Source organism: Oryx dammah, unplaced genomic scaffold (assembly GCF_014754425.2).
Source record: "Oryx dammah isolate SB20612 unplaced genomic scaffold, SCBI_Odam_1.1 HiC_scaffold_10, whole genome shotgun sequence".
NCBI lineage: Eukaryota > Metazoa > Chordata > Mammalia > Artiodactyla > Bovidae > Oryx > Oryx dammah.
The window spans coordinates 66,428,863-66,443,604 of NW_024070194.1; the positions used below are offsets into that span (position 1 = coordinate 66,428,863).

Consider the following 14,742-nt stretch of genomic DNA (forward strand, 5'->3'; position numbering starts at 1 on the left):
CCCAATGAGGTTGGAAGATAACCTGGCCTGCCCAGTCCCCCAAATCTGCGTGCTGGATTCTACCTTTCAGGGGCTGTTAGCTTAAAGCTCTCCAGGCTGGGGAGAGCAAATAGGGGATCTTGCTATTAGAAACTGACTAAATCGACAAACCCAAATTCCACCGTGAATTACTAAGGAAACTCTCAAAGTTGGGGCCTACCACCAAAGGCAAACAGCACCACGTCAAGAAGAAATATGTTTGAAGAACTGTACATAGGAGAGGTCTATTGGGGTCAAAGGTTAGGCAGTAAGAAGAGTAGGAGCCAGGCATGACTAAGATCCCAAGGGACATTCTCCCGTACCCGCCATATGCATGTGCTCATCCTTTTTCGCTCTTTTCCCGTCCTGGCACTTCTTTTTAGCCTGTTCTTTCCTATTTCACTCTTGCTCCTTGCCTACAGATTATCGTGCCACAAGAGCACACGGTAATCCTCAGTCTCAGCTTTTGTCCACAGAACTAAAGAAGTGGTGAGGCTAAAGAAGCGGTGATGCTAAAGAAGCGTTGTACCGTTGGAAGTGCTATAGGGAGCTTCCTGTTTCTTTTGAATTTTCCATGTGCATGCATGCTAAGTCACTTCAGTCTTGTCCGACTCTGTGGGACCCTATGGACTGTAGCCTGCCAGGCTCTGTCCATGAGATTGTCCAGGAAAGAGTACTGGAGTGGGTTGCTGTGTGTCTTCCCAGGGATCTTTCTGACCCAAGGATCGAATTCCCATCTCTTAGGTCTGCATTGGCAGGCGGGTTCTTTACCACTAGCGTCACTTGGGAAGCCCCTGAATTTTCCATAATGATATCCATTCAGAGCACTAAGTTATCCTCAGCTGGACTGGATCCTACAGAAAAAAAATCAAAAGTTTAATAGGAGTTGAGGTCAAACCAAAGGAATGATACAAAGGAGGGGGAAATGCAGAAGACAAATTCAGTCTGGCTTTAGCATGGTCATTCCTCTCTTACTGGACACCTTGTGAAATAAGAGATCTTGACCTTGGGAACCACAATAGAAAACAAAACCACTGTTCCCTAAGAATGATTAAACCCTAGCCTGTAAATGGCTTAATTCTGTTTGCTTGAGGACCCTTGCTTGGATGACCATTTCCTCCAGCTACCATGTTTTTCTAGAGGACTAGGTGATGGCTGTGAACTCTTCATTCCACTCCAACTCCCATCGTCAATCAGTTATTACCTATCAGTCAAAAGCTGTCCATTCCCTAACAATTCCACTGCAGAAAGCTCTGCTAGATATTCTAAATTACTAACCTTTATGTCCCAAGTCTTTATATTTCCTTAAAGCCCTTAAAATTTTTATTAAAGAACCCAAAGAACAAGTTGTTTAATAACCCATCATTAAAGACTTACCGATTTTGTGCCTATCAAACTCTTTCCAATCAATAGACCTGCCAATAGATCAGGCTTGTGTGGCCCAGATTCAGAATTGGGTGGGTGGTATGGGGGAAATATATAGTATCTAAAGCAAATGTGTAGATTATAGCTGAAAATCTCTAAATTACCTCTATTCAGCCTTTGGGGCTTCCCAGGTAGTACAGTGGTAAAGACAGCCTTTAGTACCTAAAATGATAAACCAGGAGCACAAGCTGGGGTGGTAGAAAGAACTAGAAAGTCTGGGAAACTAGGCTCAAGTTCCAAGTCTGTTGCTAAATTTTTATTTTTTTATTTTTTTGGCCCAACTAGGAATCAAACTCAAACCTTCGGCAGTAAATATATGAAGCCCTAATCACTGGACCACCAGGGAATTCCCTCAAAATTTTTTTTTTTGCTCATATAGGGCAAGATGATAAAAGGAATTAAAACTGAAGCTGGAATGCTCAGGAAAGAATCAGGAAACAATAAAATCACAGATATAAAGACTACATTGGAAATGGAACAAGCAAATTGACTTCAAAAAGCTTTTTAAAGATATAGAACACAAGAATAGTGAGAAAATAAAATGGAAATGGGCAAAGATGAGCTGGAAAGTTATATGAAACATGAAGAAGTTCAATATATTCATAAATGCCTTCTGAAGAAACTGCAATAATGAAACAAAAAATATTTCAAGATATTATTCAAGAAAACTTTCCAGAAATGAAGACCTTAATCTACAGATTGAAGGGAAACATGTATTAAAAAATATATGGATGATCAATAGGAAGACATGTCCTAGTAGAACTACTTGTCTTCAAAGAAATAATCCTTTGATTTTCTCAGGAAAACAAACAAAAAAAGAGTCAAGTTACATGTAAGAGGAAGTATATATATCAGCCTTTCATAGGTTTCAATAGCCACATCCAATGATAGAGGCTATGTTTATAAAGTCCCTAAGGGAATTAATTGTGATAAAAGAATTTCATGATAATAACTAACACTTACTGCGTTCATATTATGCATCAGGCTTTGCTCTAAGTGCTTTACCATGTTTACTTAATAATCCTCACATCAATTATACAAAGTAGGTAATATCTCTATTCTTAGTTTGTAAAGGAGACCAAAATTTGAAACAGTTTAGAAGCACGCCTGAAGCATGAATGAATAAAACCCAAGCAGCCTGGCTCCAGAGCCCTGGTCTTAAGTGTTGCACCACAATCCTGCTGTCCAAGTGTTGCTCAAATAAAAGGCATCAGACGAACAGTGAGAAATTGTTAAGGAAGGAATGGATGTTGAGCAGGCAAAGGTGATAGATGCCCCCTACAGTGTCAATATCTTTTTAATGAAGAAAAACAGGAGAATAAGAGTTGTGCAAAACCAAAATAGGGTAATGAAGTGACTGCCAACTCCAGAAATGTATTTTTGTTTACATTTGCTTGTTTTAGTTCCATTTTTTTGTCAAACCTCAAGGAACTTTTAAGTGAACTCACTCCCTTGGGTCTTTACCTGGTGGGCATCACCTTTATCTTCCTATCTTAGATCTGAAACAAGTCTTTGGGTTGTTTCCCAATGTTCTCCCAGACCTGGATCTTGCTCTTTTACAGCTGACTTTGAAACACAGTCTTGTCGGTTCATATTAGAATTAAGAGTCTATTCTTAGCTCAGTGCAGTGCATTTGACAATATGCACAGGTGCATTTATAAAATTGAGGACACTAAAAAAAAAAAATCCTAGTGGTCCAGTGGTTAGGACTCAGTCCCTTCACTGCTGAGGCCCCAGGTTCAATCCCTGATCAGGGAGCAATGATCCCAAAAGCCATGCAACACAGGCAAATAAATAAATAAAAATAAAATTGAGGACGCTGAAAACAGTTCCCTCTTACATGGGAAACCAAGTCTAAACAAAAATGGCACCTCCTCTGATTTTCTACCCAGATTAGGATCTACAACAGACATTGAAATAGAATCTCTTTAATTTATATTTAAATTTAATGGTATACTCCAAACAACTGAAGGAAGTACGCTGGATGATGCACATAAATGCATTTACAACATTTGAAGGCATTTAGTCAATAAATACACTGCTTCACATAAGCAAAGCCAAGCCTACATGACAACCACAATGGCCTAAAAAAAAATATTGCCTGTGAAGGTTGATTTTTCTCCAAAACCCCAAATCTTTTAAAAAATCTTTTCCTGTAAAGATGAGTAATTATCAAAAGTTGGGAGCCTGAATGTAAGATGTTCTTTCTTCCTTTTAGCGATTTGAACCACAAACACTTAAATTGAACCACAAACATGTTTAGAATATAATAGTCAAATAAGGAGAAAAAACAATCTTAAGAAACATCTTCCAGATAGGCACATGAAAAATTGCTCATCTTGCCAGGAGAAATATCAATAACCTCAGATATGCAGATGAAAAAAAAATTGCTCATCATTGGTAATTATTAGAGAAATGGAAATCAAAACTATATATAATGAGATACCACCTCACACTGATGAGAATGGTCATCATTAAAAACTACAAATAAATGCTGGAGAGGGTGTGGAGAAATGGGAACTCTCCTACACTGTTGGTGGATATATGAATTGGTGCAGCCACTATGGAAAACAGTATGAAAGCTACTTAAAAAACTAAAAAATAGAGTTGCCAAATGATTTAGCAGTTCTACTCCTGGACATATATCCAGAGAAAACCGTGATCCAAAAAGATACATGCACCCCAGTGTTCACTGTGGCACTATTTACAATAGCCAAGACATGGAAGCACCCGAAATGTCCACTGACGGATGGATAAAGAGGGTTTGGTACATATATATAATGGAATACTACAGAATGAAATAATGCCATTTGCAGCAACATGGAGGGACCTAGAGATTATCATACTGAGTCAGAAGGAAAAAGACAAATACTATATGATGTCACTTATATGTGAAATCTAAAATACAACACAAATGAATAAACCTGAAAAACGGAAACACAGACATAGAGCAGTGGTCCCCAACCTTTTTGGCATCAGGGATCAATTGCATGGAAGACATTTTTGCCATGGACCTGGGTGGAGGGGATGGTTTTTGGATCATTCGAGCACATTACATTTATTGTTCACTTTATTTCCATTATTGTTTTATCAGCTCCGCTTCAGATCATCAGACATTAGATCCTGGAGGTTGGGGACCCCTGAAATAAAGAACAGATTTGTGGTTTCCAAAGGGGAGGGGAGGAGAGGAAGGAAGTATTGGGAGTTTGGGATTAGCAGATGCAAAGTATTATAGGATGGATAAACAACAAGCTCCTACTATATAGCACAGGAAACTATATTCAGTATTCTATGATAATAGAAAATAATATGAAAAAGAATGTGTATATGTATAACTGAATCACTTTGCTGCATAGCAAAAGTTAGCACAACATTGTAAATCAATTGTATTTCAATAAAATTTTTAAAGAAGGATATGTCTTCCAGTGTTTGTAAATCACCAGTTGTAGGTGATGAATTGTAACACCAGTGGGCTGATATTAACCATGTTCTGAGTGCCCTAATTTCTCTGTGAGACATTTGTTGAGCTTGTAACTTTTTGAAATAGACACATTCAAAAAATGAACAAAGCACAGTTCCTGCCCCCAAAATATTCCAAGTCTAAGACACAAAGACAGACATGTAAATAAGTACATGCTCAATTGCTCAGTCGTGTACGACTCTGTGAACCCATGGACTGTAGGCCGCTAGGCTCCTCTGTCCGTGGGATTTTCCCAGCAAGAATACTGGAGTGAGTTGCCATTTCCTCCTCCAGGGGATCTTCCTGACCCAGGGATCAAGCCTCCTGTATTGGCATGCAGATTCTTTACCTCCGAGCCACCTGGGACTCCATATGTAAATAGCAAGAATAAAATGTGATTGAGGCTATAATGGAGATTTACGCAGAGAGTAGTGGGGAAGCACAGAACAGAAAGGGCCTGAAAGTGTCAAAAGAGACTTGAGAAAAAAGAAGACTTTTGAACTGGGTCTGGAAGGAATATCCACAAGAAATTGCCAAGGAGATAAGAGAGGGTGCATGCAGATTTCAAGCAGGAGAAAAAGCATGTGTGAAGGAACAAATTTCAAAGAAAGGAATATCCATCAGAATAGCCTGGTGACAATCCCCAAGTCTTGGTGGCTTATAGGAACAAAGTTTTGTTTCTCACATCCATCAGTCAGTTGGGGAACCTCCTGGCAGAGTAGCCGCCATCTTGGACTTGACTGGTCCCTGTGGCAGAAGGAAATCAAGCCAGGTTTGCACAGCAGGTGGTTGATTGCTTTGTCCTGGAAGTGACACACATCACCTCCACTCTGGCCAGAACTAATGACGCAGACTCACCCACCGAGAGGACCTGGAAATGAGAGCTGGAATGATCTGGCGGATAGAGCTAATGCCTACCCCAAAGGCATTGCAGAAGGCTGCACATTCAGGAAATGGTGCTGGGGGCAGGGTAAGTAGGGGCTGGACATTGGGAGTTAGAAGGCAGTGAGCAGACAGGGGAACACAGATTAGACTGGAAGAAATTAAAGGGTCTGTTTATGAAAGGCCTTGGCTGTCCTTCCTTTGGGCCCCAAAATAAAAATTTTAAGTGATTCAATAAGTGTAACAATCAGGGTTGAAAACAGCCACACTCCACCTTGCAGTTCAGGAGTGACTGTCACCCACAGAAAGTAAATGGGCTTGTGGCTGCTTTTCTGATCCTAGTAGAACACAGCCTTGACCTTGGCAGAACCCTGGACACCTCTGAAGGAAGTCCAACCAACAGCTCCAAAGACTGCAGTGTTGCTTCCAATATTGCTACTTCTGATGTTAGTATATTTCAGGTTCTAGTCTTTAAGAAGTCCTAAGTCCTAGGTGAGGTCATATGTGCCAAGGATGAACTGATTAGCTGGGATTCTGAAATGCAATATACTTTAGGGGTATCTCTGCAAGCATGAGTCTCGAGACAGTCAGGGGCATTACTGAATCTTAACTCTAGTCCAGTAGAGTCCTGGTGTCCTGTAATGGTGAGTGGGTGGGTACACCAAGTAAAAGTGACTTTGCAAGCAGCCTGATGCAGGAAATAAGCAAACGAGTAATCAAGTTTGTCAGCCAGTCTGGTAAGAGCTGTTTGCAAGTTCAGGGGGCTACAGCAAAACAATGGAATATGTACAACAGTGGATTTCAACACACACACAGACACAACTGGAGTGAATGGCATCGAGCTTGTGTTTTGATATTGGTACACTGAATGCAGGCACAAACCAGAGCCAAGTGTTGAAATGAAAGAACCCAGGTCTCCTCTGAAATCTAACCCACTCCCTGACTTTAGGCATTTTCCAATCCTTTCTCCAAAAAAAGGGACCATATGGGTATGGAGGAGAAAATACCAGCAAAGAACTCTGGACTTCTCAGAAGAAAGTCAGAAGGTACACATGAGGTGTTAATAGTATGCACCTTTTCTTTTTAATAGCTGTCATATCTGGGGACTTCCCTGGTGGTCCAGTGGTTAAGACTCAGTCTTTCACTGCTGCAGACCTGGGTTCGATCCCTGGTCAGGGAACTAAGATCCCACAAACCTATGGTGCAGGGGGGGAAAAAAATAGCTGTCACATGTAGCTCTTTGTTTTTCACCTGGATTATAAAATGAGTGTTATAAAAAGAAAAAATATTCTACCCAAGACATATCCACCCACAAGATTTCTACTAGATGGTTGCATTTTATATTCAATGTCAATAATCTGGGAATGCCTTGGATTCTTGTTTCCAGGAGGGGTTTTCTAGCTGCAGGAAATAGCCTCATTAGTCAGATCCTGCCAATACCCCCACTCCAGTACTCTTGCCTGGAAAATCCCATGGACAGAGGAGCCTACAAGGGTCGCTGAGGGTCAGACACAACTGAGCAACTTCACTTTCATGCATTGGAGAAGGAAATGGCAACCCACTCCAGTGTTCTTGCCTGGAGAATCCCAGGGACGGGGGAGCCTGGTGGGCTGCTGTCTATGGGGTCACACAGAGTTGGACACGACTAAAGTGACTTAGCAGCAGCAGCAGCAGCCAATACCTTATTTCCTAAGAGTGTCTTGGCACTATGGGCATTAACTCTTCAAAATCAAAACTTTAAAAAAATCTATAAACAGGAACATATTAGCATTTTTGTATAAACCATAAACCTACAAGTAGAGACCACTTTTTTTTTATAAAAGCAAATTATTTTTTTTAAAAAAAAGAAGCAAATGATTTGTTAGTTTTTAAGAAGGATATGCTCCTTCGAGTTGACGGTGCCCCTGGAGGCCTTCATGGTTCTTCTATTTCTCCAAAGTGTTTCTAAAAGGAAAGGTAGGGGGAAATATTCACCCAAAAATTACGAGGCAAAAAAAAAAAATCATTTAAGTACTTCTCAGCATTCCTGGTCCAACAGCTTTTTTCCAGAGTTCACAGACTGAGGCAGCCATGGCATTTATACCCCAGATGGACATAAACCAGACTGTGGAATTATTGAGGCATTAACTACACCCATGATGAAGTGTCAGCTCTCTAGACCTCATGCAAACGCTAGCCTAAAACTCACATATTGAGGCAAGACATTTAAATTACCAGCCAGAAGAAGAGCCTTTCTTCTAATTGATTTCACACAGAAACTCAGAAGAGGGCCAAGTCAGGAACTTGGGCCTGAGTAACCCCTCCTTCCTCAACATTCTCCTCCCAAGAAAGTCCAGGCTTCCAGATCTCAGACAACTCGGCGGGCCCCTCAAGGTTAACAATGCTGTTTCTCGTTCAACCAGCCAGAAACAACACTGGAAGTGGGTTTATTTTTACCCCAGGCTTTATCATCTATCATTACTAAAATACTAAGAGACAGGTTTTGGCTGAGTATCCTGTAGAATATTCAAGATCTCCGTGTAGGATCTGGCTCTCCATCTCCCACATTTGTCTTATTTGGAGTGTACTCCTCCCTGCCAAGGCTCCTCATTAGCAAGGATGTCTGTGTTCCAAATGAGACACCATCTCTCTTGGTTGGACGACTGAAAGATTCTGTGATGATGTCATAATGTAGCCCTTGTGACATCACCACTCCTTTCATGGAAACAAATCCTTGGTACCTGGATGACATGGTATATTTAACCAAAGGGATGGGGGGAATAGGTGTCAACATCTCTTGCAGGTTTCTTCAGCATGCAGACATACAGCAAAAACTCACTTTATTGAGGGACCTTCTCTCCAGATTCAGGTATATTTCATGGAGAGTATCTTTTCCTTGATCTCCAAAATGGAAATTATGTCACCGGCTGGTGTGATGCCTTCTTGAACCACAGACCCAGTTGTAAGGTAAATACCCCTTATCTTCTACATGACATTCAGACTAGACTCTCTTGGTTTGCAGAGTACTCTGTTTATGGAACTGGACATACATCTTCCTCATCTTCCTTTCCAGCCAAGCAAACTTGTTGGCTCCTCTTAGAGCAAATCCACAGTCAGTTACTGGGCCCAGCACTGTGCTGAGTCCAGCCCAGTCAATCCCTTTGCTCTCGTTTCCTTTTTAAATTTCTGGTTCTTTCCTATTTGCAGTGGACTTTTTCCCAAGCACCAGACTACCTGCCCTTCTCAAACCCAACAAATACTTCTTTCAGTATTTTTTTTTTGACAGATGTTCCCAAAGGCACAAGTCTATGCAGAAAAGAATGGAGCCCACAGTTCATTTCTATCGAAAAGCTCAGAAATTGTACTGCCACTGAGCAAATAATTGAAATGAGAGCTTGGGGTGAAAGCCAAGGGTCACCATCTATGACTTTACATTCCTCATTACATGACAACTCTCATGCAAAAATCCTGGCAGCAAAATCTATATTTCTCACATCCATACACATTTATAAATAAGCACCAAAGCCAAATTCAGAAACAAAGTGCCCTGGAAAGGGTTTAAGTGCTATAGTGGTCACTATCTGGACTTGAGGATGAATGGCTCTGGGGCCGGGCTCTTGCCAGTTACCTGAGGGGCTCTATGCTGCCTGCTTTATGTTGAGAAAGTGGGGTTTCCGACATGCACTCCCCTAACACCTGTAAAGACCTTACTTTTTGGCCATGGCATTCCCGAAGGAGGTTTAAGTCACCAGGCACTTAAAACCCAAGATGCTCGGTTTGAAGCAAGACAGCCTTCACCACGCCCACTTAGAACTCCAAAATCCAGCCTTGTTCTCGAATCCCTGGGGTTGCTTTGAGATGTCTCCTGCATGACCAAGCACAGAGCTCCAGTTCCTTCCTCATCACCATACTACCACACTTCACCCCAAGTCAACAACCACACTGTAAGAATTCTATCTCAATCCTCCTACGGATCCCTGGCAGAAGGTCAGTGTGGGGGTTTTCTTCTGTTGCTTGGCTGACTCAGATCTCTCCTCTGCCTTGAGGAGGCCAAGGTTCCAGGTTTTCTGGTTTCAAAATAAATTGGCAGAAATCTGAAGTGATGCCAATAACGCCCTCCTGCCCTCAGGCATCTGGGTCCCAGTGGGAGGTCTCTTAGCAACCAGGCTCAAATCAAATATTTGGGCATCTGGACACATTCAGATTGGGATGAGCTCATCAACAAAAACTTCTCTCTTTCCCTCAGCCCAGCTACTGAGGGTTAGGAAAGACTGCTGAGCCCCCTCAATCGCCTCCCTGCACTGGGAGAAGCTGTGACTCATGACGAGTGTTCAATCAGAGGCAGCCCCGGGTTGGCAGGCCAGGTATCTGGCTTCTATTTCTGTCTTGATACGTATCATTGGATGAGACGCGAGAACTTTTTTGTTGCTTTGCTGACATAAAGCCCATAGTTTTCATTTGACACTCCACATGTGAAATCAGAATACTCAGGGTCACAGAGGGTGTGAGCTTGTTCAATTCAGACGTGAACCAAGAGGAAGAAGGCTTTCAAAGCCCTCTTCCCCCATCTGCATCCTCCCTGCAAAATTCCCCGCCAGTGACAAATGGTGAATGGGAGGGAGAAGGGGGCCTATGGGTGCTGGCAAGAAAGTTCCACATTTTGACTTTTCCAGTCCAAACCCCCAGGTTTATGCTGCCCTGTATACTCCAAAAAGACTTGCTGTTGTTCAGTCACCAAGTCGCGTCCAACCGTTTGCAATCCCATGGACCGCAGCATGCCAGGCCTCCCTATCCTTCACCATCTCCCAGAATTTGCCAAGCTGTCCTTTGAATTGGTAATGCCATCCAACTATCTCATCCTCTGCTGCCTTGTTCTCCTTTTGCCTTCAGTCTTTGCCAGCATCAGGGTCTTTTCCAATGAGTCAGCTCTTCGCATTAGGTGGCCAAAGTGTTTGAGGTTCAGCTTCAGCATCAGTCCTTCCAATGAATACTCAGGGTTGATTTCCTTTAGGATGGACTGGTTTGATCTCCTTGCTGCCCAAGGAACTCTCAAGAGTCTTCTTCAGCACCGGGAAAGACTAAACACACCAAATTTGGCTTTGGATGCTAATTCAAATTGATATCTTCATGTACAAGGGAGGCCTAGCTCAGCTTTTATGTCTCTAAAATGGAGCTTTTAAATCCTAGTCTGAGAATTCTCTCACCAGAGGGAATTCAGTGGATAGGACTGCACTCTCACTGCTGAACGCCCAGGTTTGATCCCTGATCAGGGAGTTAAGATCCCACAAGCTGTTCAGTGCAGCCAAAAATAGGCATTATCTTTTGAGAGATGGGCTGCTCAGGGCTCCTCTATCTCAACCAGCATGTACTCATCATAATTATCCATTATACCACCCCTGGGCTTGTTTAGTTGCTTATTTCTGTGTGCACAGATGTCTAACCTCTTCACTGAGTCCTAGAAGAAAAATGCATCTTTCATATTCCCTTATCACCTTTTAGGTCACCTCACCCACAGCCCTGGGAGCAAACACCACTAGGTCTTAAAGAAACACTGAATGTAATGAGCACCCAGACCCCGCAAGCCTGAGGATGCTCCAAGGCGGCAGCTTGAAGGGCTCTCCCAGCAGGAAAAGTCATCTCTTCCTTCAGTGGAAGCAAGAAGTTGGAGGGCAGTGAGGGTAGTAAAAGGATCGTGGGCTCTGGAGTCAGCGCCATTGGTCGGCCTTCTCACTCTCTAGCTGCACAGTTCTGGGCACATTGCCTAGCCTCTCTCAGAAAATGGAAGGCACAGTAGTATCTGCCTTGCTGGATTGTTTTCAGACAATAAATCATCACTCTAAAGCATGTAACTCAAACATTGTCAATAAGTGGTGGTTCTTATTGTCATTTTTTTCACCCAATCATTTAATCATTAAATAAAAGTATCCATGGGTTACTTAGCTTTCTGATTACAAAAGTATTTTAATTTTTTGTCTAAAAAACTGTAGAAGAGCATGAACTGAATAGTCAAGCACATCAGCTTCAAAGACCTGAGTTTAAATCATATAACCATTTTTAAATCACTCCTTGGTCTGTTTTTTTTTTTAAGTATCTGTAGCAACAATAATTGATAGTCCATTTCTTTGATTAATTTTTGTATGAGGAACATATAGAAGTTGATCTTTAGGATTCAGTGGCGACCCTGACTTCTGTGTCTTACAACCTCCTTCCTTAATCTGCTTTAAAAGCTGCCTGAACTGTTCTCTGCAAGGCTCAAGGATCAATTTTTGTTTATTTTGTTTATACTGTAGAAGATGATGCCCGACTTCAAGCACTGAAAACATGCTTCTTTTGAAGAGAGCCTGAGCAAGACTTAACAGTAGACATAGTTTATCCTTTTTACTGTCATCAGCAAATAAAGCCGCCAGCATTATCTCTAATAGCCTCAAACTGGAAACAGCCCAAGGGTCCAACAGGTCTGGACCATGTTTTCACAAAACAATGGAATATAATTGTATTGATCCAGCCACCAGCTTTATAAAATAATAAAGAGGGATAGGATCTTCTAAAGTGTAGCTGTTATAAGGATTTGAGCTTGATCCCCAAGAGTACACTTTTTCGATATGTTTTTATTTTAAAATACATGTATTAATATGCGGTATTTGTTTTCCTCTTCCTGACTTACTTCACTCTATGTGACAGACTCTAGATCTACCCACATCCCGAAACATCGCACAGATGAACCTATCTCCAGGCAGGAGTAGAGACACAGACAAAGAGAATGGATATGCAGACACAGTGGAGGCGGGAGAAGGTGTGGGACAAATTGGGAGACTGTCATACATTCACCTCCATGTGTTAAGTAGATAGCTAGTGGGGAGTTCCTACAAAGTACAGGGAGCTCACTTTGGTGCTCTGTGATGACCCAGAGGAGCAGGATAGGGGTGGGGTGGGAGGGAGGTCCAGGAGGGAGGGGATGTGTGTGTATTTACAGCTGGTTCACTTTGCTGTACAGTGGAGACTAACACAACATTGCAATTATACTCCCATGAAAAAATGAAATACACGCACTAGCCCTTCATTCTATTCAGTGTCTACTGAGCATCTGCTATGCACCTGGCGTTGCTGGGGAAACAACATTGAAAACAATTCACCATTCTCATGGAGCTTACATTCTGGCGTGGGACACAGATAATCAAGAAAAATGCTATTGTACCACTTTACCAAAAATTTTCACATTTAAGTTGTACAGACAAGTTGTCAAGTAGCTAGGATTTCCTGAACACATCTGATAGATGGGGAAACATACTTGGACAATGTCAGTAGCTAATAAATGACAGACCCGAGATTTAAACCTAAGTCATCTGGTACTTCCACTCCTGGCAGTAGCAGGCTAAGCAATTCAGACCAACCCTCCCATCAAAGGCAACTTTAAAAGCTTTGATGAAATATTTGTTTAATTTTCTTAAAAGCGTCAAAGCAATAATAAGGTAGTGAAGGAACACCTGCCAAAACCTACGAAAGGACAAACCCCAGAGAAGCTGGCTCAGCCCACAAAGCTTTTATCCAAAAGTATTTGTCAATCTGGAAAAAAGAAAAAAAAACTTTGAAAATAAGCTCTTGCTTTCATAGCTTCACAAGACCAAAGTCCAGAGCCTGTCAAAGTTGGGGATTCACATAAATACTCACCATTTTATGCTAGGTCCCTGGGGTAAGAGAGCAGAGGGTAGCCCTCAGGCTTTTAACGGGTTCACATCAGGTTATACAGCCCTCAGGCTTATAACAGGTTCACGTAGGAACTCAGTTCAAAGATTCACAGGCTTTGCACTTGGACCAAGGTGGCTTCAGACAGGAAGTGAATACCTGAATATATTCAGTGCCTTTTATGTATACACGTGTGTGTATGCTCAGTTACTCATGAGTCGGTCATGTCTGACTCTTTGCAGCCCCATGGACTGTAGCCCTTCAGGCTCCTCTGCTCATGGAATTTCCCAGTCAAGAGTACTGGAGTGGGTTGCCATTTCCTATTCCAGGGGATCTTCCTGAGCTAGGGATCAAACCTCCATCTCTGCATCTCCTGCATTGGATTCTTTACTACTAGCGCCACTTGGGAATCCCCATGTATACACACACACACACACACATATATATAGGTGAGATAAGAAAGCCTTCCTCAGTGATCAATGCAAAGAAATAGAGGAAAACAATAGAATGGGAAAGACTAGAGATCTCTTCAAGAAAATTAGAGATACCAAGGGAACATTTCATGCAAATATGGGCACAATAAAGGATACAAATGGTAGGGACCTAACAGAAGCAGAAGATATTAAGAAGAGGTGGCAAGAATACACAAAAGAACTGTACAAAAAAGATCTTCATGACCCAGATAACCACAAAGGTGTGATCACTCACCTAGAGCCAGACATCCTGGAATGCGAAGTCATGGCCTTAGGAAGCATCACTACAAACAAAGCTAGTGGAGGTGATGGAATTCCAGTTGAGCTATTTCAAATCCTAAAAGATGATGCTGTGAAAGTGCTGCACTCAATATGCCAGCAAACTTGGAAAACTCAGCAGTGGCCACAGGACTGGAAAAGGTCCATTTTCATTCCAATCCCAAAAAAAGGCAATGCCAAAGAATGTTCAAACTACTGCACAATTGCACTCATCTTACACGCTAGTAAAGTGATGCTCAAAATTCTCCAAGCCAGGCTTCAACAGTACATGAACCATGAATTTCCAAATGCTCAAGCTGGATTTAGAAAAGGCAGAGGAACCAGAGATCAAATTGCCAACATCCGCTGGATCATCAAAAAAGCAAGAGAGTTCCAGAAAAACATCTACATCTGCTTTATTGACTATGCCAAAGCCTTTGACTGTGTGGATCACAAGCTGTGGAAAATTCTGAAAGAGATGGGAATACCAGACCACCTGACCTGCCTCTTGAGAAATCTGTGTGCAGGTCAAGAAGCAACAGTTAGAACTGTGTATGGAACAAC

The 14,742-nt window shown here is 42.0% G+C and overlaps 1 long non-coding RNA gene across 1 annotated transcript; it reads right to left on the bottom strand.

Annotated features, from left to right (window-relative positions):
* Positions 1-790: 790 nt before the first annotated feature.
* LOC120869268 lies at positions 791-5,673 on the bottom strand. Its single transcript, XR_005722504.1, has 3 exons — positions 5,589-5,673; positions 4,409-4,583; positions 791-872 (listed from the first exon to the last, which is right to left on the bottom strand). It is a non-coding gene; the product is annotated as an uncharacterized LOC120869268 (long non-coding RNA).
* Between the last annotated feature and the right edge of the window lie 9,069 nt (positions 5,674-14,742).